Source organism: Corvus moneduloides, chromosome Z, assembly GCF_009650955.1.
Source record: "Corvus moneduloides isolate bCorMon1 chromosome Z, bCorMon1.pri, whole genome shotgun sequence".
In the NCBI taxonomy this organism is placed as follows: domain Eukaryota; kingdom Metazoa; phylum Chordata; class Aves; order Passeriformes; family Corvidae; genus Corvus; species Corvus moneduloides.
In genome coordinates this window covers 23,994,358-24,017,071 of record NC_045511.1, presented here as the reverse complement: position 1 = coordinate 24,017,071, position 22,714 = coordinate 23,994,358, and the positions used below count along the sequence as shown (strand labels likewise).

The following is a 22,714-nucleotide window of genomic DNA, read 5'->3' as shown; positions in this document are numbered from 1 at the left end:
ATGAGTACTATCAGTAAGTAAACAATAGTGACTGGGCCTTGGTTGTTAAAAGCTCTTATTCTGTTCTATGATTTCAAAGCCATTCAAATGCTTTCAAGGTGCAAGTGGGCATGTAAGAATCAACACTTTATAAATCAGAAGGTGAGAGGGAAAACATACAAGTGAAGACATACTTATATATTTTAAAATTCAACTCCTCTGAATATCCGTGCAATGCTTACTTAGTTTTTGAAAAGCCATAAACAAATTGCCTTTCAATATCCACATGAACATCTGCAACTCTGACCCATTGCTGAGAGCAGATCCTGCTATTGCAGCACTGACCAAAACAATTTAAGTCAGTAGATGAACAATAAAGAAAACTTCTCCTGTCCTCATTTCCAACACTGGAAGTACTAAAACTTTCTCTCAGGTTGCACCCAGCAGGAAGAAATTCCGAATCAGCCATGGATTAAGTAGATGAACTAACAGATCTCTGTCACATCAAATTGTTAGGCTATTTTATATTTTAACTAACTTGCCATTTAACATGGAAAACCAAAAAGATCCCAAAATAAACTCTCTCCACAAGACACATTCAAGCAAGCATGGACATAAGTGTTCAACAGAACTTAATGAAGCATAGGAAATCTGTGACAAAACCAACGATGAGCTTCTAGAATATGCTGCCTTTTACCAAAATAAGTAAGAATGTGCTCTGGCTGCTATTCTTACAAACATCCCCATCTGGCCTCAGCAAACAGGAGAAAAGTGATGCAATTTTCATGGCACCCACAGCCTCAAACCCAGAGACTCTGCACCTAGGTGTTAGCAAGCCCTTACACAAGGCTTCTCAAATTACTGCTTCCCACCAAGACCTGAAACTGGCTCCCTTTAACATCTGTTAATCTAATTGGTTCCTATGAGCCCATAACAATTAAACCGGTTGTTGCAAGGAGCAACAGGGAAAGGGGATTTTATATATCCACAGCTGGGCTGTTAGCAGAACAAATGGACTGCACCTTACTCAAGGGCTCTCACCAAAATTCAGTTACTAAACTGTAAGAACAGGAACAAACCTCAGATGAAGCTGATGGCCACAGCAAGTGGACTGAGCTCAACACACTGATCAGCTGCTCTGTCACAACAGCAATCATAAAGGGGGACAAAGGCTGCCCAGTTTCTCTAGTCATCAAATACAACAGTTAGAGAAAAATGTGACTGGTCACGGCAAAGATGGATTGAACAACTCATTCAAAGAGTAAACAGAATTTTTGCATGATATATTATAAAGCTGACAGTTTTTGATTAGCATGTAATAAAAATGGAAAAAAATGGAATCAAAGTACTTCTTTAGATTAAAAATATTTTTTCAAATGGGAAGTAAAGCAACAGCTGAAGGAACTGAGCTCTTTACTTATGCAAAACACTTCTGTGGATTTCAAGTAGAAATAACGTTTTTTTCCCCTAAAGAAGAAGTGAAAATGGAACAAAGTAATACCCAGCTCAGTATCAGCCCTGGTGCCTTTCCCACAGACACTTCAGAATATCTCTGTGTGCTCACAGCAGATTGTCACCCTCAAAAGGAATTTTCTTACATGTGAATAAGGGTTTGCAGGGTAGGAGCTGTAATATCCTCGGTATCATCAACCTACAGAAGAAAAGGAATAAAAACTTTGTCATAAGTTTTGCAGATGTCTAAGCATGAACATCACATCTTACATTCCAAGAAAGCAAGCTAGCCCTGCGGTTTTCTTCCAGTGCACCAGATTAATAAAGCTTATTTCTTGTCCTTTCTACAGTCTAGTTTTAAAATGACGTAATGAAACTCTTCTCAAAAGTGTTTTTGCTCTGTGCTCTCTGCTATACTTTCTACCCTAGTATTCAGCAGCTGGGCACAATGCTGAACTGAGGCGACACCATCACAACCCTTAGAAGTTCCTGAGAAGCTCCTTCAAGAGTCTAGCACTTTATGTGCCTCACACTTGGACACCTGAAGGTTTACTAGCTCCCATCTTTGGGTGTGGGAAGAACAACAACTGTTATTTATTTTGTGGGAGACAGAGACTTAAGCTTTCAACCTTTGTTTCTTTGCTCTCTAGCTACTGGCTTTTATTTTTTTAACTCTTTTGCTTGCTATTCATCCCTTTCTTAATCTGTTGCTCTAATTTTCATCAATCTTTGTGAAACTCCACGAAGTCAACTTTAAAAACAGAAATGCTTTTAACAGAGAAGTTGAGACTTAGTACTCAGAAGTGAATGCAGAAACTTCTCACTTTTACAGAGTATTATTGAAGGAGATCTATGTATCTGAAAACCCTTTTTTTTCCCCTTTCTGGATGTTTCCTTAGACTATGACAAATGGTCTCAGCCAAGAAACAATTTATTTTCTCTGATGATTGCAATACACTTCAAACATATCATAATTACACTTTAGTCATTTTGAATTGAACTCGGGCAACATTAGAAGGTTGCTCATGGTATGTAGAGCTATTTGATGCTTTAATAGGTTAAAATATTAGATGTGTGCCAATGTAACCAGATTACTTCTAAGGATACTCAAGTACCTGGGAACACACAAACCTCCAGACAGGCTTTCCATAGGTTTAATGTTTTGAGCTGTGCCTCCAGACACATTTGGAAAAAAGAACACGGCAGTCATTTAGACTGTCACAAAATATGCTAAAAGATATGACTTTGCACAGCTAATCCTAATTCCTATTTTATCACTGTTAGCTGAGCACCATCCTAAAACAGAAGTGATGAATTTTTGAAATAATTTCTGAAATGTAGCACAAACTAAAGTGTGCTATTACGGTTCACGCATTTTCTTTAATAAGAAGGAATTATACACATAGATTGGTGATTGAAAGAAGTAAAAATAAATGGGATAAAGACTTCCCAAGTGAGAGTCATGGCATCTGGTCCATTTTCTTTTGATTCACTTAGATTATTTCACATGCAGACAAAGCAGCATCCCCTCTATATTACACAAGCATTAGTATGCTAGTAGTAACTCTGAGGAAGAGTCCCTCCAGCTGCCAGGAAAATAATCATTAAAAAATTATAGTAACAAATAAAAAGAACTCGATAACCATCCATGAGAATGCCAGGGAGGCAGACCTAGAGAATGCTTTAATTGCATTAAGTATAATGTTGTCTTGTCATATGCCCATCCAAGAGTATTTTATTATCATACTTCTAACAGATTTGACAGTTTCAGGAGAAATGTGAGTAGTAGCCAATTTCCACAGAGAAATATGCTCAACACTACCTGGAAAACTAGTGGGATTTCAAGGCATGTTTTCAACCTCCCTAGCATAGAGTTTCTTTTTGTTCTTCTCAGATTCAACTTTTCCAATACATGAAAAAAAAAATTATCTGCAGGGAAAGATTTTTCCCTCATTTAATAAAATCCATAAATCTTTAGAGACTATAAATTTTTTCACTGTCTACTGCATTAAATTTTACCGCCAAAAGAATCTTTATGAAAATATTTAACTTCCTGCATGATTTCTGAAAGAAGTGGATTAAAAACACATCCGATAAAGGACAATGGCAACCTTCAACAAGCAGACAAAACTGTTTTGCTTTAGGAAAAAAATGGATTTAAAGAGATGTAAAAAGTGTAGAATCAAAGAAAATAATCAGCCTACATTTGGTATAGCAATTTTTTTCAATTACAGCAATACAGAATTCTATCAGGCACTTAAACTATATGTCACCAGAAAAGCATTTAAATATTTAGAAATAATAAAATACTAATTTTAAAGGTATTTTTCATGGGCATCTTGAAGTATTTTAGGAGGCATATATAGCATAAGATTGACCCACCTTTGGGTCAGATATGTTACCTCATCCCTTCCCACCCATTCCTCCCATCCATTCCATGCCACTGAAAGTCAATAATATTCTCTCACTGTTGCATAGTCTTTGTCCCAAGTCCTTCTGCATTACCTAGCAGGGATCTGTGACTGCTGTTCTGAGGGAAGCACTGCACCTGTGCAGAACTGCAGCAGCACGATCAGATCACAGCACTCAGCTGTCAGGGATACCTTACTACATGTATTAGTAGATGTCCTTGATTAAGCCATATCTCTATCATCTCATGCTGATTTAAAAATCAGTGAAGGAATGCTGGTGGTTCCCTGGTAACAAGTTCAGCCAGCAACCTTTGCTCGTTAGGCTGGCCAGTTCTCAGTTTGTAACTATCACTGAATGCTTTTTCCATGGTCTGCCTGCATAAATTATCAGGGAAAAAAATATATTGTATTCTTACGTTTTGATTCCACAGTTTTAGACTCAAAAATTTGAACAGCCATCAGCAGGTTATTTTCCAGCTTGCTTAGAGGCTGTAATACCTTCCTCCACTTAATAGCTTTGGGAAGTAATCTAAGAGCTCCAATAATTTAATATAGAAAGGGCCAGAAAGATGTAAGAGAATTCCTCTCTGGGACATTGAAGAAAAATGGTTAGACAGCCTCAAGAAATGCAAAAGAAATTCTTTATTTAAAACAGTTCAGTTCTAGTTGGTAATAAAGTACCTGGCTCCACCACTGAGCTCTGTGCACTTACTTTCTTCATAAAGTAAGTCTAGTCAGCCAGGGTTGAAAGCAGGTTTCAATGATAATGTTGGTGAGTCCTGACACAATGTATATAGATTTCTCCTTTCACTGACAGTTTCTTGTTAAGAATATCTCTTTTCCCAGACATTATGATGGCCACATTTAAAAAAAAATTATTTGTATGCACAAGAGTAACACATCTGCTTATCTTCAGACACATGTTGAGCATGCAACTCACAGATCCTACACTTTGGAAACAAGTCAGTGTGCTGCAGTATGTGGTAGAAGAAAGGAGGGGGGGTGGGAAGGAAAGAAAGGTAAAACGTAGTCTATATAGCACATCTGAAAATGAGCTCAAGCTCTTTCTAGTTCCAGCAGCTGCCTATAATGGAAAAAATGAAGAGTCGTCGTTGCCAAAGAAGTGGGCAGTAAGAAACAACAGATGTGAAATTTCAGCAACATCATTGGCTAGGTCAATTTCACAGACGGTTTGAGAGCCAGGGTCCCTGCTGGGCTGCAGCATTCTCAGAGGCACACTTGCTTTTTTGCTGCTGAACTGTTGTTCCCTTACACTCGGCAACCTCACCCATAAATGCAACTGACAGGAAACATTCATGTCCTCGCAAGTGTGTGTGGACTGTGTGTAAAGGCTCCTTGATTAAAGTTAGTCAGTACATTTTCCAAAGTCATATTAATATTTTGTGTGTCTCTTCCTCAGTCCTGTTCACCCTTTTTTGTTTCATGGAAATTTATGGTGAGTGGGGAAGAAAATACAGGTCCTTCAACACAAGATCTTATTACATGAGGCTCACAAAGAAAGTAAGATCAAAGAAGCCAATCTAATCTCTTGTATACATTTTTAAGAGAAAGGGCAGTAGTGAAGAATGCCCTTCAAAGAGTCAACTCCAATAATGCAAGTAATTTTCAAGGATGAATCAAGTTTCTTGACAGAGTTTAAAGGGGAAATTATGAATAAAAGGTCTATAGAAACTATCACATCAAGAGCAATTCCTGTCTCTCAATTTGCAGGGTTAAGTGGACTTTAGTATAATTTAGAATTAAATAAAAGGTTATATTTAGGCATCAGAAATATGCCTTGAAATCATAATGTGGATAACAAAGATGACTGTTACTTTAGAAAAAAAAAAGGCAATTAAAAAGCTGGATTAGAAAAATATACTTTTAGTGAAGAACACCTAGTATCAGCAACTAACATCAGCAGAACTGTAGCTGGGCTGTCACATCCACTGCAAGACACTCTTCTGCTGTGTGCAGAATATGGTTGTAAAATGCAGCTCTTAATAAGCCTAGGTTTCCATGCTATGTCTCATCTGGTGTATTTATTACCTGTTGGTGAAAGAAACGGTACTACTCTCCCCACCTACTTCCAGCTGCTTATTATGCCTTTGTCCGTTTTGTTACATCTAATAATTTCTTATCCACAGGTCCCGCCAGGCCAGCATAGTGTCCTGATTTAGTTTTCCTTCCCAAGCAGTTGGGGTTTTTTTTCCGAATCAGATGCTTACCTTGAACTCACCTTGGGACTGGGGGCTGTTGCAAGAGAGGGAAAGAACAGGCTGAAGTATCCCTTTTGGCATCAGCCTGCAGTTGCACAAGACCAGATGCAATATTAAACCATGCTCTGGAAACTATTACTAGCTTTCTTCTTGTAGAATAACTGTTCAAGTGTCTTCAGGATTCCACATAATACAGTGAGTTTCTGCGAACTAATGAGAAACTCTGCAAGTAAAAATTGTAATACTACAGCAAGTGAAGGACTCCACAGGCACCAAAGCACACTGACATGAACTGAGGCTCAATACGTGGACAAAAGGCCTTGCAATATAAGTCAACAAGAGGAGTAAGAAATTCATTAACTTTCCTAATACCACGTAGCAGGTTAATAACAGAGGCAGAAGTCAAACGCAGGAGTCAATACAGGCTGCTCTATGCACTACACCGCACTTCTTCCTATAGCAGCAATTGCTATTTCCTTACTGCTTGTGGTATGGCATCTCCGTGCCAAGAACCGCACTAGGTTCCAGAAAAAATAACACTAAAATTAACCATTGTATTTGCTACTCCATAAGCAAATTATCAGTACAATGCGGTTTACACCATCTGAAAGTACCCAGTGCCTTCTCAAGGAAAGAACTTGAAATCACAATATTTTTCTGACTCAGTAACACATCCTTTCTCCCCTCTAATGACAGACAAAAGGAAAGAAAATGGAAAAAAAAATCCAGTTAGTTTTTGTTTCTATTAAATGGAAGTGAGGTCCAATTTGGGATTAGTACGTTTAGATCATCTTAAAGTTCTCCAAAGAAGGACTAAACCAAGATGAACTACATGAAAAATAAAACAGAAAAGGCAAAGCACAGACACAGAAAGGAGATTTAACAAAACCAAATAAACCCAACAACACTGGTTACATATCCATTTTTTGCTTCTAAAAGTAAAACCCCACCCTGTCTCTGTGCTGTTATGTACATAGTACAAAACTGTATTGATATAAATAGGACCATATATCCCAAATCAAACACAAATCCCCAGAATCAATTCCCTCTCCCCATCTGTATTCTGCTCTTAACTACACGGATTTCACACAGAGAGAGAGACCCTTTGGTCACCTCCGAACTATTAACAAGTTTCCTATTTCAGGCTTAAGATATGGCAGGACTTAACCAGAAACACAGAATATGATTCCTGAAGTCACAAAATACCATCATGAAGCAAACTTCAGCCCACAGATGACAGTTAGAACATCTTGAGCAAACCACGGCTTTCCTTCCTCTGATGGTTATCACATCACAAGGAAAGACCTAAACAAAGACACTCTGCTTGCTTTCCTTCATCTTGATTTCTCCCAGTTGTTTCCAAGGCCTAAAGCACAGCAAGGATCCTATCCAGGAAAGTTAGGTAAGTTTTATTACCTGAAGAGGAACAGGACTAGCTAGACAAAACATTTCTTTTCACGAAACACAGAAGAATATATGGCACATCAGCTGACAGGTTCCAGAGTAGCTGGGATGACCGAAGTCCATGGTCCAAGAACTGCACCTTTCATCAACCTCTGTCAAAAATACCAGCAAGTGGCCAGTGAAACTTCAGCTATTAAAAGAGGGGATCAAACCTCCATGTCTTCAATGACCTCATGATCACCCATCAGAGTCCTGAGGATAACATTCCCCAAGCACATTAACACTTGCTGTTTTCCAGAGATGTCCAACACCGGCATCTGGCACAGCATATGCTTTTGCTAAGTCATTTCACCAGAGTGTGGATCACCATGACCTGTGATCTGAGGTACTGAAAGGATCTTAGCACCCCTGCATTAAGCAATCACTTCTTGGTTAATATTATATGGAAAACTAACATAACTGGTGCTTTCTTGCCTAATACAATTTCAGAGTCTATATTTCATGTTTATTAGAAAAGGCATTATAAGCTTCTATCCTACTTATATCACAACAAAAGGAGCACACACACGTGAGGAAGTATGTGAATGCTCTTATAATGTCATTGAAACTTTGGGGAGAAAAACAAGAGGAAAGAGTAAGCAAAATACCAAAGATTTCATTAAGAGATTAGCAGAAGGTAATTTGATCCTTTAAAGTTTTATCTTTGTTGTTTATTTATTGCTTCCAGTTACAATATTATTAATTATTTTGCTACAACTGAAGTGAAAATTTTTATGTAAATAAGTGCTTAACTATTTTCAAATGTTTCCCCAAGAGAAATTATCCAATGCCTTTGAATAAAACACAGACAACTTGACTTTGCTATGCTCATCAGTGCATCTAGAGAGAGACTACATTATTTATATATATGTTGTAAACATGTACATTATTTACATACTGTTATGAAAGAAAAGTTATAATTTCAATTTTCTTTTCATCATATTAGATCTTCACAGAGCGTATCTTATCAATTGTGCAATTTTACCAACACCACTACACTTAAGCCTGTACACTGGCTTCCCACCTGCTGCTGCTAACACTCACTCAAGTTGTTTTTTAAGTTTGGTTATTAATGCTAATGCTAGTGTTTCTGTTCTGTTGCTAAGTGTCATAGGGCTCCCCTCTTAGCTGGTCTGAGGCACATTATTATAAAGTAAGTTATATTATCTGTACTACCCAAAAAGCAATTTTAATTTAACAACAGTCTCTTTAATTCTTAACTATCAGGTTCTTAAACAGCATCAAAAAAGATGCTGTAAAAAAGAATTTTTATTGAGTATTTTTTGTTGAGTAAAGATACATGAACTGTCTATAATGCTCTCATTCCGTTTGTGCACTGATGATAACATGGATACAGCAGTTTAGTCCTGATAATTGTCAGGCAGTGGAGGATAGAAGCACAGGGATAGATTAAAATGTAGGCAAAAGATAATTATCCAAAACTAACTGACAAACTTTAAATTCACTTATCTACTTTTCTTAGTGAAATACAAACAGAAGTAGAGAGGACATAGTAAATATAGACCTACATGAATGCAAATATTCTAAACTGATAGATTCCTTCAAGGTTTTAACTGAATGCTATTTTTAGAAATGGAGAACAAACATAATTTTATGAGGCCATTAAAGCAAAAAATAATTAAGAAACAAGGCAAAGGTTTCTCACTGCTTTGGTCACCAAAGTCAACAGCACATGGACCAAAATACATGGGCTCTAAACATTTGCTGTCAACAGCACTGAAATCAAACAAAATCACTTAAATACTAAATTTTTCATGTAAACTGGCTCTGCCATGGAAACCAGAGAACTAGAAATATTACATTGCTCCAAATAACTCTCTCTTGGAAAGAAAATGCAGTTGATTTTTGAAAATATTATTATACTCTTCTTCCATTGGCCTCTTTTCCCAGGCAGCCAGCAACAGGACAAGAAGAAATGGCTTTAAACTGCACCAAGGGAAGGTTCGGGTTGGACATAGGAAGGATTTTTTCACTTAAAGGGTGGTTAAGCACTGGAATGGGTTCTGCAGGGAAGTGATAGTGTCACCATCCCTGGAAATGTTTAAGAAAAAAACTGGATGTGGCACTTCATGTCCTTAGTTGATATGGTGGTGTTTCATCAAAGGTTGGACTCAATGATTTTGGAGGTCTTTTCCAACCTTAATGATTCTATGATTCTCTTCTGTTCTACGATTATTAAGTACAAGTAACACTGAGTTTATCTCTGCATTTATAAGGCTCTCTTTGACAGCCTACACCTACAGACAGGGAAGTGAAAATATATATTTATAAAAGGATTACAAAACTCACTTTTTAAGGTATTTGAAATTTTTTAAGTTCTTCCTTAGATCCTTCTTGCATTCTTCTCTAGTCAAAATGATACATATTTGGCACACACAATGCAAAGAATCAGCAATAAGCATAGGGGATCAGGAACATAATTTAACTTTACAAAGGATACCACAGTTTGCAATTTAAAGAAAGAAACCATGAACAAAGTTTGCAATTTAAAGAAAGAAAAAACTCAGCTCACAGCAATTTATTAACTTACTTCAGGTGTCCATGTATTTTAGAATGATATCGCATTTTATAACTGCTCAGTGTATAAAATTGCAATATTCTGAAAAGTCAGGCATCATTATTTTAACAAAAAGGTTCAAGTTACCACTTCAATAAGTACAGATTGAACTGTTACTTGAAATATTTTAAGTTTTCTCAAGGTCAGGGTGATGTGAGGAGGAAGCTTCACTTATTAAAAGCAGTTAATGAGACTACCTCCTCTTCTTCTTCTTAAAATCTCTGCTTAAAAATGTTGTCTGAATGCTCTGAACAGGAACTTGGTGCTCAGAAGAAAACATTCAAAAGGTATAACCTACTGAACATCTTTCACCCTTCATACAGTAGTAAAACTTCAGAGTCAGACAGCATGTGAAAACACAGAAAATATAATCAAAATTTTCTTTACTCACCACTGTCCCAAATACTTAGGTCTTAGTCAACCACTTCAGATGCCTGGCAATACCTAGAGAAATAATTGATGTAAAATGTAAGAAAGGTACACAGCCAAAAACATCAAAACAACATTCATGATTAGTGCTGGTGGCTGGAATGGTAAAAATGTTGCTTGTAAGAGATTATATGCACATGGGTAACATCTCACTACCAGGCCCCTTCTGCTTGGCCAGAAACGCAGCATTCTAGACATCACTCCAACCATGAAGGCATTAAGAAAAAGCACAAAGCCCTGACTTCATGACAGCAGACTTTAGACTCTTCAGGGATCTGTTTGGTAAAGTACCATGGGGCAAAACCCTGGATGGGAGAAAGGCCCAAGAAAACTCACTAATACTCAAGGATCACCTCCTCCAAGCTCAGGAATGATGCATCCCAACAACAAGGAAGTCAGGCAGAAATGCCAGGAGGCCTGCATGGATGAACAAGGAGCTCATGGGCAGACGAGCAGAAAAGGGCAGAAGCTAGGAGAGGTAGGTTGAAAAGAATACAGAGAGAACATCTGAGATGCCAGGGAAAAGGCTAGGAAAGCTAAAGCCCTGATAGAATTAAACCTGGCCAGCAACATCAAGGACAACAAGAAAAGCTTCTACAGATATGTTGGTCATAAAAGCAAGACTAGGGAAAATGTTGTCCCTCTCTGGAAGGAAACAGGAGGTGTGGTTACCTGAGACATACAGAAGGCTGAGGTACTCTATGACTTTTTTGCCTCGGTTTTCACTGGCAAGTGCTCCAGCTACACTGCCTGAATCGCAGAAGGCTAAGAAAGACATGGAACTACTGGAGAGGGTCCAGTGAAGTACTGCAAAGATCATCATAGGATCATAAAACATCCTGAGTTGGAAAGAACCCACAAGTAGAGTCCAGCTCCTGGCTCTGCACAGGATAACCCCCAAAATCACTCCATATGCCTGAGAGCATTGTTCAAACACTTCTTGAACTCTGTCAGGCTTGGTGTTGTGACCACTTCTCTGGGGAGCCTGTTCCACTTCCCAACCAACCTTGGAGTGAAGAACCTTTTCCTGATATCCAGGAAACACAGCTTCATGCCCTTTTCTTATGTCATATCAATGATAAGCAGAGAAAAGAGATCAACACTTGCCCATTTCATCTTGTGAGGAAGCTATAGACTGCAGGGTTATGATTAGGGGTCTGGAGTATTTCTCTTCTGAGGAAAGGCTGAGAGAGTAACTACCCACTGCAGGACAAGATCAGGTTTGCTACCATCCTCAGGAACTGAAAGTGCACAAGTTCATGGGACCTAATGGTGCACAAGTCCATTGGACTTGATGAGATGCATTCTGAGGAAACAGGCCATTATCCACCATATTTGAGAAGTTGCAGCAGTCTGGTGAAGTTCCCATTGACTGGAAAAGGGGAATTATAACTTCCATTTTTAGGAAGGGGAAAAAAGAGTAAGACTACGGGTCAGTCATTCTCACCTCTGTGCCCACCAAGACCATGGAGTGGATCTTCCTGGAAACTATGCTAAGGCACATGGAAAATAAGGAGGTGATTGGTGACAGCCAACACGGCTTCATGAAGGGCAAATTATGCCTTCATGAAGGGTGGCCTTCTACGATGAGATTACAGTGCTGTAGGTAAGGGAAGAGCAACTGATGTCACGTACTTGGACTTGTGCAAAGTATTTGATACTGTCCTGCAGAACATCCTTGTCTCTAGATTGGAGAGACAGGGATTTGACAGATAGACCACTCAGTGGATAAGGAATTGGCTAGATGGTTGCAGTCAAAGAGTTGCAGTCAATGGCTCATGTCCAAGTAGAGACCAGTGCCGGTGGTGTTCCTCAGATGTTGGTGTTGGGACCACAACTATCTAACATCTTTGCCAGGCACATGGACAGTGGGATTGAGCACACCCTCAGCAAGTTTGGTGATGACACCAGGCTGCGTGGTGTGGTCAAGACACCAGAGGGAAGGGATGCTATCCAGAGGTAACTTGACAGGCTTGAGAGGAGGGCCTGTGCAAACCTCACCAAGCTCAACAAGGCCAAGTTTTAGGTCTTGTACATGGAACAGAGCAATCCCAAGCACAAGTATAATCTGGGTGGAGAGTGGATTGAGGGAAGTCCTGAGGAGAATGAACTGGGGCTGTTGGTGGGCTTTATATGACCCGGCACTTGAAGCCCAGAAAGCCAATCATATCCTGGACTGCATCCAAAGCAGTGTGGCCAGGAGAAGAGGGAAGTTACACTCCTTATCTACTCTGTTCTTGTGAAGCCCCACCTGCAATGCTGTATCCAGCTCTGGTGCCCCCAGCACCAGTTCTGCTGAACTGAGTCCAGAGGAGGGCTGGAGCACACTGACTGTGAGGACAGGCTGAGTGAGTTGGAGTTCTTCAGCCTGGAGAAGAGAAGGCTCCAGGGTGTTTCCTATAGGCCACCTGATCAGGAGGAAGAAGAAGATGAGGCCTTCTACAGACAGCTGGGAGTACCGTCAGTGTCACAGACTCTGGTTCTTGTGGGGTACTTTAATTACCCTGACATCTGCTGGAGAAGCATCACAGTAAAGCACAAAACAGTTCAGGAGATTCCTGGAAAACACTGATGGCAAGTGCCTGTCACAGGTAGTGGGGGATCCCACAAGGAATGGTGTGCTGCTCAACCTCATACTAACAAGTAGGGAAGGCTTTGTTGCAGGTGTGAAGGCTGGGGGCAGCCTTGGCTGCAGTGACCATGAGATTGTGAAGTTCAGTATATCTGGTGAGGAGGAAGCAGGGTAGCAAGTAAGATTGCAACCATGGATTTTGGGAATCTTATTGGAAGAATCCCATGGGAACAGGCTTTGCAGGAAATAGGGGTCAAAGACAGTTGATCTTCCTCCAGGCTCAAGAATGAAGCATCCTGATGAGCAAGAAAGCGGGCAAATGGGGCTAGAGACCTGCATGGATAAACAAGGAACTCCTGTCATTCCTCAAGCATAAGCAGGAAATATACAGGAGATGGAAGCAGGATCTGGCCATTTGTAAAGAATATAGAGAGGCTGTCAGAGTAAGTAGAAATGACACAAGGAAAGCCAAGGCCCACCTGGAATTAAATCTGGCCAAGGATGTCAAAGACAACAAGAAGGGCTTCTTCAAATATATCAATAAGAAAAGAAAAATAAGAATAATGTGGTCCTGTTACCAAATGGAGGGAGGGACCCTGGTAACAGAGAATGAAGAGAAGCCAGATTTACTGAGGGTCTTCTTAGCTTTAGTCTTCACTGACAAGACCAGCCCCTCAGAATTCTCTGACCCAGGAGACCAGGGTAAAGCAATATTGGAGTGAAGACTTTCCCTTGGTCAAGGAAGATAGGGTTAGGGACCACCTAGGCAAACTTGACATCCACAAGTCCACAGGTCCTGACAGGATGCATCCACTAGTGCTGAGCGAGCTGGCAGACACAGCTGCTAGGCTGCTCACAAGGAAAGAAAGCAAATGTCAACCTAGTGTCCAACAAGGGAAAGAATGAGGACCCAGGGAACTACCAGCCAGTCAGCCTCCTGGAAGGGTGATGGAGCACCTCATTCAGAAGGCTATCTCTGTTCCCATGGGTGATCAGGAATAGTCAGCATGGATTCACTCAGTTAAATTCTCCTTGACCAACCTGATTGCCATCTTTAATGAAACCACCACCTGGATGGATGAGGCGAGAGCAGTGGATATTGTCTACTTCGACTTCAGTAGATACACTCAGACAAACTCAGGGCTGTGGGCTGGATGAGTGGACAGTGAGGTGGATTGAGAACTGGCTGAACAGCAGATCCCAGAGGGCCAAAATCAGTGGCACAGGGTCTAGTTGCAGGCTTGTCCCTAGTGGTGTCTCCCAAGGTTCAATGCTTAACCGTCCAACTTGTTCATCCATGACTTGCATGAAGGGACAGACGCCTGCTCAGCAAATTCACCAATGATACAAACTGGGAGGAGTGGCCAATACCCCTGAGTGCTGGATAGGCTGAGGGAGCTGGGCCTGTTCAGCCTTAAGAAGAGATGCCTGAGAGGGGACCCCATCAATGTATACAAGTATCTGAAGGGGAAGTGCCAAGTGGATGGACCAGGCTCTTTTCAGTGGTGCCAAGCAGTAGAACCAGAGGCAATGGGCAGAAACTGATACACAGGAAATTCCACCTGAACATGAGGAAGAACTTCTTTACTCTGTGGCTGGCTGAGCACTAAAACAGATTGCCCAGAGAGGTAGTGGAGTCTCCCTCACTGGAGATATTTAAGAACTGCCTGGACACATTCTTGTGCCATGTACTCTAGGATGTCCCTGCTTGAGCAGGGAGGTTGGACCACAGGACCCACTGTGGCTGGTTCTTTCCAACATGACCCATTCTGTGATCTCCTAGCAGCCTTCCAGTACCTGAAGAGGGCCTAAAAGAAAGCAAGAGAATGACTTTTTACAAGAGCATGTAGTGATAGAACAGGGGGTAGCGGCTTTAGACTGGAAGAGGGCAGGTTTAGATTAGATGTAAGGAAGAAATTCACTGTGACGGTGGTGAGGCACTGAAACAGGTTACCCAGAGAAGTTGTGGATGACTCATCCCTGAAGTTTCCAAGGCGAAGTTGGATGGGGCTTTGAGAAACCTTGCCTTGTAGAAGATGTCCCTGCCCATAACAGGAGGCCGGAAGATCCCTTCCTTTGAGATCCCTTCCAACCCAAACCATTCTCTCATTCTGTGATCTTGTGATTCTATGAAGCAGTAACACATAAACTAAGCACGCACAAAATCAAATCTTTCTCTTCCTCTATTTTACTAATAAAGTATACCAAGATCTGAAAATACATTTAGGATTACTTGTATATTCCGTGGCAACTTAAAATAACACTTTAAAATCAGGTATGGGTTAGGAAGAACTCCAGAAGTTCCTAAGCCTGAACCACTACATCCCAAAAATGCACCTCTAAACTACTGCCACATAATTTCATGGAATTAAGCAAGGAGAAACACTAATTCCTGTACCTGAGATGGACTAATCCCTTAGACAGACTGGGCACCGGCTACCCAGAAACAGAGGTAGTGGTCTGGGCAGAAAGTGGTCTAAACATGAGCCAACTGTTAGCCTTGGCAACAAGGAAGGCCAAGAATATCCTGGGATATGTTTCCAGGCTAAGATCCCACTAATAAGCTATTATTCACCTTCAGCCAGCACTTCAGAAATACACATCTTGAACAGGTAATCCAGTTTTGAATCCCCACTACCAAAAAGTAACAAATTAAGGTGATAAAAGTAAGGTTAGGTTGATTCAGCAATACTGAAATACAGAACTGCACACAGTAATAGCAAATCCTGCATTTTTATACATTCATCAGGACAAGACATATGAAGAACCTCCCCTTACATAAAAGAACAAAGTGAGTCAGAAGGTCAGTTCACTTGTACAAAGAGAGATAATTCGGCCTCGATGAAGATGGTTTAACAACAGAAAAGCTGGTGCAGAACTTTCAACAAAGTGTGCTTCTGAGGACAAAGGAAAGTGTACTAGAAGCACTGCAAAGTCAAGCACAGCTTAAAATGACCTCTGAATTCCAGGCACACAGACTATTCCTTCAGGGGAAAAAAAAGGAAACAACACCAAAAACTCCCAACTGACTGGACCAAGTAGCTGTAATTACTTCAGCTTTTCTGTCTCAAAAACAGTTAGCATGGCAATGAAAATACAGCAGTGTTAGCAGAGGAAGAGACTATTTTCAAGAACGAAAAAGACCAAATTGTTTTCTTTAAACTCAAGTAACAAAAAATGCAGCATCAATTTTAAGTACATGTAAACAAACCTAATTGTCTGAATAGTCCATTAGGTGGTGCTTTTAAGGAAAATTTCCTTGCTTGGAGTCTGAGCTCCCTAAACAAGAGTAGTACAGGCAGGGTAAGAGAGGATCAGCCCACAGAGGAAGGTCTAGGAAAGCCTCTCTCTCACAGAGCCATCCACCTGCCAAAGGCACAGCAGTTGTCTTCCTCACATGCACACAAAAACGAAAAAAACCCTAAAACTTTGAAAAAAGAGGAAAATAAGTATTATATTTAAAAAGTCTCCTTTTTGTCACCATATTTGTGACAAAGCTAACAAGAAGAAAGTCCCCACACCTTCCACTACCCTGTCACCACACAGGCAGTGTACACCTCCTTTACACTGCAGAAGGTCAAATCCTCCTAAACAAATCAGAATGGGAAAAACACATGTATGCTCTCATTCCTTCTCTAAGGAGCTCTTACAAATTTTGCAATAGCTCAGACAGATTTCTATAACAGCTGGCAAAAATACATGAAATCTGTTTCTTCCTTTCTACTCAGCTGGCTGTAAGTTTGGTTGCATCAGCCCCAGCCCTCCAAAAAAGGTGGAAACACTACTTCTTCATCCTTCATCTTTCTAATTTGCAAGGGATAATTGTCTCAGCACAACTAAGGGAGAAGGAGTCTCTGTAACAAGCAGAGCCTTTGATTTAAAGTTTTCTTATTTACAGTCAACAGGAGAATCAGACTGGACACTGCTAAGAGAACACAATAGGTTTGGTAACATTCCCATGTCACATACCCTGTCTTTGTACACAATAGGAAGTGGGTATACTTAGGCTCCCCAGCACAAATACAATAAAAAAGAATGCAGATATATCTGCTGTATCTTAAAACATCCTTTTCAAGTAGCTTTTTCTTCAGATATACTACTGTGCAATACTTCCATGTATTATATAACAGCAAGTACTGAAATCAAAGAAATATTTACTTACTTCAAGAAGGTTTGTATGACCAATTATGTCACTATGAATAGAAATAATGCATTCAATGGGTTCTTTGTCTTTTGCTATCAATGCAGAACAACATGAAATGAAAAAAGAAATTAGTATTTCATAGGCATCATTAAGGCTAACTTCAGAAATAACAGCAAAACAAGAAGGGGAAAGTACTTTCTTTAGGAATATATTGATAGTAAATTAAAAAAGCCCCTCACAAATAAAATCACCCTTTAAATTAATTACAATGCTTAAACATCATAGGAAGCTAACAACTCAATATATACAACAGATATTTTTAACATTTCTTCTCAGGCTCATTCTTCTCTGTTTCACACAAACATATTAAAAAAAAAATCCATTTTTTCTTTTTGTATTATCTACCTATTTGTTCAGTCTAGAAGATCATGCTACATATCTATTTGTATGTAATTTGACGCAAATTCAAGAGAGTCATATAGAACAACTTAATTTACAAGCTATTTCAGTGAGAACAGAATAAAAAAAATTGTTATACTACAAAAATATTTCCCCCAAATGCACCTGTCCTGAAGTTTACACTTAATAAAAGCCAGATGTACTTCTAATACACTGATCCCTGCTCTTAATGACAGTTTTCCCACTGCACGACCTCAACTAAGAAAGCAGCACAGCATACTTTTATACATCATTAAAATGTTTAAACCAAATAATAATTTTTATAATTCTAGCAATTCTCACAAAACTAAGCAGAATAAATACAGAAGCATTAAGAGACCTGCACTGCAAATGAAAGAACCCTCTTAGCCTGTTAACTAATACAATAACACCTGCGTGGTAAATGAATCAAATTACATTTCTTAAACAAGCCAGTCATTACCCACTAAAGCAAAAGTATGCAAATTTAGTTTTAGTAAAGTTATTCTCTAAAATTTACTTTAGCTTCTAAGGTTTGTTTTAGCTAAGCATAAATCTTTATTTGAAGTTAATAATATAGAACATCAGCCATGAATCCAACCTCACATTCACTGAAATCAGTGGGAGCTCTTATCTTTAGCATTATCCACGAGGATAAAAGGACATAAATTGTTTACTTTAAAAGCAGTGTAAAAGCACTTAACAAGTTCACTTTACAACATGCTTCTTAAGTCACATCTCTGTGTCACAGGGACTACAAAACTTCCACAGCTGCTCCATGAGTTACACCACAGCCAGTGCTTCAGTCTTGCTCCGTGCAGCCCTCTGCCAACTCAAGGCAGCCCAAGCTTTGCAGAAGTATCTCTACTATGTACATCTACAGACACTAAAATTCCTTGGCTCCATTTTGGCCATAAAGCTGCTCTAAGTGGCCACCACAGAGAAGAACTAGACAAGAAGTGATTCAGAAAGCAGCTTCACCCTGGGGCCAGCACCTCTCAGCAACCCGTTGCCTGCGCGCAGATGATGAGAGGAACAGGTCCCATGGGCAGCCCAGTGACCATCGGACACAGGCAGGCTCCAGGTCAACACCACAGCAGCAGAGGACTGGAACAGGCACATTGGCAACACAGCTCCAACATGGACTGATGGCACCAGGCTGGGCTGAAACAGACTTCTGGGCCCCCAGGTAAGAACATGGGAAGGACCCAGAGGAGGCTGAGGCCCATGAGTGCCCTGGAGCCCTGACATGGGGTTGCTAATCAAATGCTCTAACCAGTAGCATGCTCCTCAGCAATGAGCTAGAATCACTTGGCAAGCTCAGGCTATTCTTCTTAAATGTCAGCTGGCTTAATAAATAACAACTTTTGATGAGTATTATTAGCATTTGAATTATTGCTCCCAGATTACCGCACATCGGCCTGCAAAATCCAAAGTTTACAAACAAAGCTGTCTTCTGGCAGAAGTGGAAGAGAATGTCTCCAAGGGAGGCAACTCAGTTATCTTTTCCTGAAGGTCTAGAGATGGCAACTGTGGAGTTCTGTTACGTCATAAACAATTAATAATTTTTTTTTATTTAATCAGTACATCTCGAGACTGTTGCTGAAAGCTGCAGAGCTATCCCATTATGGTATACTGGAGTAAAAAGACTTCTATCTTACCCACCCACACATGCTTTTTAAACCAACAGCTGCAGAGTTTGTTTGGTTTTCAATCTCACACCTCCTTCTCCAGCCAAAGTTGTAGTCAGAGTACATCATGGTGATGTGACTATTACAAATCAATGAAACACTCCTTAAAATGTCCAAATTGCCTGATAACATTCCTGCATTTTCCAGTAATGCTGCATTATGAACAGAATTAGGACTGAATTAGGAACCTGTTTGCTTTGTGGTTTCACTCTAAATAAAAACAAAAAAAAAATTGCTTAAACACAATCTTTCTCTCCCTCCCAAATAAACACAGGCCTGCCATAACACTTGAACTTTCTTTACATTTGAGACAAGATATCTAACAAAGCAACCAACCAAAGAATGAGGGCCCAACTTACTAAGACACCAACAAGCTGTTAAGAGTCCTCAAAATAGAAATTCAAACTTCTCTATGGTGTCAGGAAAACAAAATTGTTTACTCTATGCATATATTCTACATTGAACTAACTTCCATGCCTTCTTCACAGCTTTCATCTACATTGAAGCAATAAAAATAGACACATAGACAGTATTTTATCAAAATAAAGCACCCAGAGGTACAACCTGTGACCTTCTACCACTGAAAAATTGCTTTCTAATCCTGAAAGATTTCAGTGTTTCATGCAATGATTTTGCTAAATGACAAAATCTTGAGTTTAAGCCATTCACTTTGACCTCAAAGCAAACTTCTTTCTGCCAGTATTATCTAGACATTTCCACCTAGCAGGCCTATCATGCACTCAAGACCTTAATTCAAAGCTAAAAATATTACATAGAGCACATTAAATTGTATTCAGCTCTTCTACAGCTCATGTTTCCGAACCCTTCCTCAGTCTTGTAAAAAAACAAAACCCAAAATCCAAAACCCAAACCCAGCGTAAGGAAAACTAAATAAAGATGAGACTAAGCAACATTACATGTGCCTTTGTTAAGCATTTCAGTAAAATCACATTACAGAAATGAAAATCCTTACTTAAGTCCCATCTGCCGAGTTTTCCAGCTCTGGAGAAAACCCTGCAGTCTCTGCAGGCCTCCAAAAGTCCTAAGCCATCTCCATCGACCATGCTTTTCCAGCTGGAGCTTACAAACCCACAGAGGCACTCCTGTGATGCTAACCCAAGGAAGAGGAAATGAGCTGGCCACGCTTTGGTAAGAGTTAAGGAGCATATTTAATCTGCAGATGGAAGAATTAACTAGCCCTGGGGTTGGTGGGAATTGAACAGCAACTAAAAAATACGTTAATTGTGGTTTTGTATACCACAGTGATGCTTTTCTATGCCTTCTAAATTTTTGTCATTTTAAGCTTTTTCTGAAGCAGATTTATTTAAACACTGCTAGAGAAACAATCTTTTCAGAAATGTTCTGGCAATACAAGAAACAGAAAATCCAGGTTTAGTTTTTCCTGAAGTCAATAATGTCCCCTTCAAAGACTGTCACAGTATGCATTTTGTAAGAAGTTCTAAATATCCTTTAATCTCCTCTAAATATTTAAAAAATTATTATTTAGCATCCATTTCTGAGTAAAATTGAGATATAAGTTCTTGACCATCTGAAAGAACAAGATTGCGACAACAACCATTCAAGAAATAGAGCAGAGGTAAGAAAGCTTTCTAGTTTTTTGTCAGAGGCTGATGACACGGTGAAACAAATTCACAAAATTAATGAATTAACAAAACATAATATGGGGAAGAACCACACAAGCATAACAAGGGAACAAACTCCCTTACAAAGGCCCTCTCATCCAGAGATCTTTTAAAAAGTATATTAGCATACCTCCCACTCACCTCTCAGAAAAAGCATATTAAACAGTTTGAAGCTGCCCAAACCCCTCTGTTAAAACCAAGACATGCAATCTAAACCCATTTAAAATATTCTCAAAGTATTACTCATCAAAAATGCAGTTTCTCATTTGAGTTCTACTGGTACCATACAGACCTACTATCCGTACCCCATACTTTTGATTATTAAAAGCAGAAGACAACTGTATTTATTAAGTCTTGATAATGCACACAATGTCTACATCAACCACATTCACAAAGTCATGTTTAAAGAACATTAAATACTTAGCCATTTATGTCATTCTAGACAAAGACTAAAAAACAAGATATGGGGGTATAAAGATATTTATTTTGAATGTTATCTCTTTTTTTTCTGCAAAGCATATAAACAAAATAATATCCATTAAAAAAAGTTATTTTGAAAGAAAACATGAAAACTTAAGGTCAAGCAGACCTCCCCAAAAACAAAGAAAAGGAAGAAATTGGTCACTTCACAGAGCACAAGCAAAACAGCCCCAGGAAATCCATATGAAAGATTTGTTTAAAAATACATAAACTCTGCTATAACCTTCACAAATCTCTCCAAAAGTCAAGCTAAGAGACAACATGTCCCTGGAACATAACAAACATTTCTGAAAGTTCCTTCTGTTCTCTCCGTCTCTCAAAACACTGTGTTTTGCTATCTTAGTAGGAATTAACATTTTAATTAGCTTTGGCCATTTGCTTACTACCAGAATAAACATAATGATGAAGGTGAAGGCGAGAAGTTAAGGAACAGCCAATGAGGCAGTTAGATGGAAAACTCTGTGGGAGGCAGGAAAATGCATCATTACTAATCTCCTCATGCCCCATTGAAGTTTTGGGGGCCACTCTTATTTTCAAGCCAAAAACCACACGCAGCTGAGTTCATAGCCTTTTTAACCTTTCAATATAATATAAGGCTAAACATCTATGGGAGTTTAAAAACTTTCAAGAAACTACTATAAACCCTGGAATATGACATAATCTTGTCTGCTTAATCAAGTTCATCAGACTTAAGAAGCAATAAATTTGTTAGATTCTCTCTTCACACACCCATTGCCTTTTATATTTTGAAGATTCAGGAAGACAAATTATTTCCAGGCTACATGGGATCAAGTAACTGAAAATAATCACATATGTGTAATCTAGACATTTTAACAACATTTTCAATTTGACAGCAGCAGAAAATGCAGATTCTGTTGAGTAGGTATTATTTTTCTAGACCTATACATACCTCAGAGGGCAATCACACAAGGAGCAAGTATCAATATCTCTTTTTCCATGAGCTTTCTTATCAAGTTGGAAAAAATATTTCCAAGAACAAGAATCCAACAATTCCTTAGGTCTCAGTGACCATCTAATGCACTGATCCATAATAATAACTCTGTAAAGTTGAAGTTCCAAGTTCCAGAGTCCCCAGGTAGTAACCCTTTCTCCCCCAAAACTAGCTTTCTGAAGTAGTTGTATTTGAGCTGTCTTTGAAGTGATTTTTCCAATGAAGGCTGAGATTTAGAACACAACATGAGTAGATTTTCTGACATAATTGCTTTCTTATGGTTTTCCAGGAATTGAACATTGAC

The 22,714-nt window shown here is 39.4% G+C and overlaps 1 protein-coding gene across 5 annotated transcripts in view; it reads right to left on the bottom strand.

The window, feature by feature from the left end:
• LHFPL2 (LHFPL tetraspan subfamily member 2) overlaps nt 1–22,714 on the bottom strand; it is a 121,120-nt gene that overhangs the window by 48,877 nt on the left and 49,529 nt on the right. Inside the window, exons 2-3 of one of the 5 annotated variants that reach the window (XM_032096611.1) lie at nt 10,474–10,526; nt 1,481–1,630 (exon numbers count right to left, since the gene is read on the bottom strand). The exons of 1 other annotated variant lie outside the window; for it this stretch is intronic. The gene's annotated coding sequence lies outside the window, so the exon portion shown is untranslated. The remainder of the gene's footprint in view (nt 1–1,480; nt 1,631–10,473; nt 10,527–22,714) is intronic. 3 more of the 5 variants (XM_032096612.1, XM_032096613.1, XM_032096614.1) reach the window with 3 other exon arrangements.